Source organism: Durio zibethinus, unplaced genomic scaffold (assembly GCF_047325235.1).
Source record: "Durio zibethinus cultivar Kanyao isolate XHJ-2024 unplaced genomic scaffold, ASM4732523v1 HiC_scaffold_198, whole genome shotgun sequence".
Lineage (NCBI taxonomy): Eukaryota > Viridiplantae > Streptophyta > Magnoliopsida > Malvales > Malvaceae > Durio > Durio zibethinus.
In genome coordinates, this window is record NW_028322821.1 from 41005 (window position 1) to 45953 (window position 4949).

The 4949-nt window shown below is 27.1% G+C and overlaps 1 non-coding gene across 1 annotated transcript; it reads right to left on the minus strand.

The window, feature by feature from the left end:
• Window positions 1-2668: 2668 nt before the first annotated feature.
• TRNAS-GGA (transfer RNA serine (anticodon GGA)) lies at window positions 2669-2755 on the minus strand. The gene has a single exon. It is a non-coding gene; the product is annotated as a tRNA-Ser (tRNA).
• Between the last annotated feature and the right edge of the window lie 2194 nt (window positions 2756-4949).

Below are 4949 nucleotides of genomic sequence, written 5' to 3' on the forward strand. Positions count from 1 at the left end.
TTCATTATTAATTATTTATTTTCTAGTATAATAGCATAATAGCTAGAACTAATTATTCCATTCATTTCTATTTCGACTTCGAAGATAATTCGAATTAGTTAGTCTAAAAAACAAAGTTTCATTCTAATTATTTAGACTTATAACGTATCATTTATATAATGATAATATATATATAAATTATATATAAATATAAATTATATATAAATGCATAAAAATATTTTCACTATAATTATCTAATTATTAGACTCTATTTATAATTCTAAACTAAATATAAATAAATTAAATATATATTAAATCTATATTAAATATAAATAAATATTAAATATAAATAAATTAAATCTATATTAAATCTATCTATCTATATTAAAATTAAATCTATCTATTAAATTAAATCTATATCTATATCTATATAAAAAAAAAAAATTATATATAATTTAAATGTAAAATATACTAAAAATATACTAAAAAATACTAAAAATATAAAATAAAAAATATAGTAATATTATACTTAGTATACTAATATTATACTAATATATATATAATACTAAATTATATATATAATACTAAATAGAATATAATACTAAATAGAATAGAATACTAAATAGAATAGACTAATAGAATAAAGATAACATATAATAAAATAAATATAAAATAAAAATATATAATATAGAGATAAATAATAAATAATTATAAAAATTATAAATATATTTATAATTTATTTTTATAATTTTTATAATTATAATAAAATTAGAATTAAATTATAATAATATTATTATAATTTAATATTATTAAATATAATGTTATTAAATATTAATATGATTAAATTAAAATATGATTAAATTAAAATATCATTTTTAATATGATTAAAATATAATCAAATAGAATGATTAAAATATAATCAAATAGAATTATATTATTCTATTCTTAATTATTATATTCTATCAATATTAGATTGAATATTAGATTGAATCTACCATTATTATATATTATTATATATTATTATATATCATTATATTAAATATGATTATATTAAATATGGCATAAATTATGTATGGCATAAATATGGCATTTAAAATTTAAAATTCTAGTTTTTCTAAATTCTAGTCTATAATTCATATTAATAATTCATAGTAATTATGAATAACTAATAGATAGTTAATAGATAAGATCGTAATAGTTTGCTGAATTCCTATGGATACAAAATTTCTATTATTTGAGCCCGCTTAGCTCAGAGGTTAGAGCATCGCATTTGTAATGCGATGGTCATCGGTTCGATTCCGATAGCCGGCTTTCTCTATTTGTTTGCTTTTTTACTTTTTTACATGATTGATAATGTTTTTTTGAAATCAAAGAACATTGAAAAAGCTTTTTCCCCTTTTCTTTCCAAAGGTCAACGATCCGTTTATTATGTCGTAGAAACTTTCAATTAGGAATAAAATTGGAGGAGTTAGATCTTTGCAGAATAAATCAAGAAAAAAAAAAAGGAAACTTTTTTTGGTTTAATTTTTAGATTTTAATTTTTATATTTTATATTTAATATATATTTTATATTTAATATATTTATATATTATATATATTTTATTTTAATTTCTATTTTTTGTATACATTATATACAATATACATTATATACAATACAAAAAAGTATGGATATTGATCCAATTCATCTCATTAATATTTGTAGTACAATCCTTCAGTCGATTTCGCTTCATTTAGTTCAGTTTTAATTTAGGTTTATGAAATTTCAATAAAATTCAAATTAATAAGGAGTCTTTATGTCGCGTTACCGAGGGCCTCGTTTCAAAAAAATACGCCGTCTGGGGGCTTTACCGGGACTAACTAGTAAAAGTCCTAGAGCCGGAAGCGATCTTAGAAACCGATCGCGCTCCGGTAAAAAATCTCAATATCGTATTCGTTTAGAAGAAAAACAAAAATTGCGTTTTCATTATGGCCTTACAGAACGACAATTACTTAAATACGTTCGTATTGCCAGAAAAGCAAAAGGGTCAACAGGTCAGGTTTTACTACAATTACTTGAAATGCGTTTGGATAACATCCTTTTTCGATTAGGTATGGCTTCAACTATTCCTCAAGCCCGCCAATTAGTTAACCATAGACATATTTTAGTTAATGGTCGTACAGTAGATATACCAAGTTATCGCTGCAAACCCCGAGATATTATTTCAGCGAGGGATGAACAAAAATCTAGAACTCTGATTCAAAATTATCTTGATTCATCCACCCATGAGGAATTACCAAAGCATTAGACCCTTCACACATTACAATATAAAGGATTAGTCAATCAAATAATAGATAGGAAATGGGTCGGTTTGAAAATAAATGAATTGCTTGTCGTAGAATATTATTCTCGTCAGACTTAAACCTAACTAAAATAACAAAACAAGGGTTCTGCTCCCTTTTCACCTGAGTTAAGGTTAAGTAAAGGAAGACAGGGTAAGGGATTTGATTCGGAAATTTTATTTTTCTCCTATTCATGTATGATAGATCCGTAGGTAGATTTTCATCCCCTGTACGCTATTTTACGTATTCCGTATTAAAAAGAAATTGGGAATAGAGAATCTATATCAAAGAAGGGTCTAACTCTTTAGTATCTGTTCTTATTTGATTTGATACATTGTAGTCAGTTACATTGGCGAATTAGGTGAAGGTGCGGAAAGAGAGGGATTCGAACCCTCGGTAAACAAAAGTCTACATAGCAGTTCCAATGCTACGCCTTGAACCACTCGGCCATCTCTCCTACATAATTATTATGGCCGATAACCCGAGCGAATAGCGAGTTATTCATATTAGATTGTTCGAGAGGTACGAACAATATCAATTCTAACTAGAAAACTAGCTATAAAAATAGAAAACTTTTCATCACTTTTTTCAGCACTTTTTCTTTAGCCTCCCGACTCGAAGAAATTTTTTTGTGAGGGGGCTGTTAAAAATAAATAATATAATACGATAAACATATACCATATATATCTATTCATGTTTGCGAAAAAGGCACTCCCATCTTTTTTCTGATATTTCTACCGGACTGGATTAAATCAATGAATTGAAACGAATCAAATCAATCGATTGGTTTTTTTTTTTTAGACTATGCTTAATGGATATTTTTAGTTCATAATTCTCTTTAGACTCTAATTCCCCATTTCTATAAGAATTCTAAAATTCTTTTCCAGTTTTAGATCTCTCAACAACAACCTCTTACTCTGTAAATCTATTACAAATTCATAAATCCTCTAAGGGATTTTTATATTTGATTATATGTTGTATACCTGCTATGCACAAAACACAAAAAAGGGCAGTTATTTTATTTTCATCATAGAACGATTATTCGATTATTTTTCCTCTTTTTATCATAATTTAATCAAAACTTCTCTAATTTTGCTAATCTATCCTAATCCGTAGGATAAATTTTTTGATTCTTCAACTTCGATGAAATCGTAATAATTCTTTTTTCTTTTTATATTTTATTCTTATACTAATAAATTCTTATACTAATAAATTTGGATGAAATAAAATAGGATTCAAATATTTCTTTTTTTTTTTTTTTCTTGATTCCTGCCAAAAAAATTGAAGTAAAGTAGAGGGCTATATCTTTTTTTTTTTTTTTTTTATGGAATGGGTCTGCTTTTATGTTATTTCGTACTGTACGCTTCCTTTGTTTGTGAGATCCTTTTTTTTTTCTCACGAAGGGGTAATGAAAAGAGTTATAGAATGGATTGCTACCTATGCCTAGATCGCGGATAAATGGAAATTTTATTGATAAGACCTTTTCAATCGTAGCCAATATCTTATTACGAATAATTCCGACAACTTCAGGAGAAAAAGAGGCATTTACTTATTACAGAGATGGTGCGATTTGATTATTATTATATAATTATAATTATTTTATATATTTTAATTATTTTATATATATTTTTTTTTTTATTTTTATTTTACCGCTCTTAGTCTTAGGAAAAAGACACATGATTCGGAATAGAAAAAAAAAAAAAAAGACTATTGAAAAAAAAAAAGAAATCTACGCTTGTTGAAGGTGAAGTTTATAAATAAAGCAATTCCTTCTGTCGTGTATCCCCGATTAATGCAACCTCAGATGCTTCAATTGTTGATTCGAGTATTGAGCGAAAGGTTACACCTATGGGTCTGTATTGTGGGTCAACCCTACTACACTAGTACCAATAGGCGGCATAGAGGAAGAAGCACTACATCTAGGAATCAACAACACGAAAACTTTGTTATTGTTATAAAGGATTCCCTTTCCTTATCGGGATCGGAACTAAGAGAAATGGTTGGGACAACAAACATCCATCTTGTTCGTACTTTGGATACCCATATAACCATCGAAGATTGTTGAAGTGACTAATTCCTGGAAATTAAGGAGCGTTGAGAACAAAGAAATTGTTGGAGTTTACTTTATTTATCTAGTACGAACACGCTTGATGGTAAGAAAAGATCTTTTGCAAGAGGGTTGGCTAGAGATTTCTTGTAAAAACATTAGCCCCGCTCAGTTCATAATGACAATATTTCGACCTTTTTTTTAATTCCATGGATTATTCTCATTATGCACATAAAGGAGGAGCCGTATGAGGTGAAAATCTCACGTACGGTTTTGGAACGGAGAATTCGTTGAATCGAATGACGACCGTAACGGATGTCGGCTCAATCCGAAGGAAATTATGCGGAAGCCTTACAGAATTATTATGAAGCTATGCGACTAGAAATTGATCCCTATGATCGAAGTTATATACTCTATAACATAGGCCTTATCCACACAAGTAACGGAGAACATACAAAAGCTTTAGAATATTATTTTCGAGCACTAGAACGAAACCCGTTCTTACCACAAGCTTTTAATAATATGGCTGTGATCTGTCATTACGTGCGACTATCTCCACTATAGAAATAAAAAAAAAAAGGAAAGAAAGAGCAAATACGCTAGT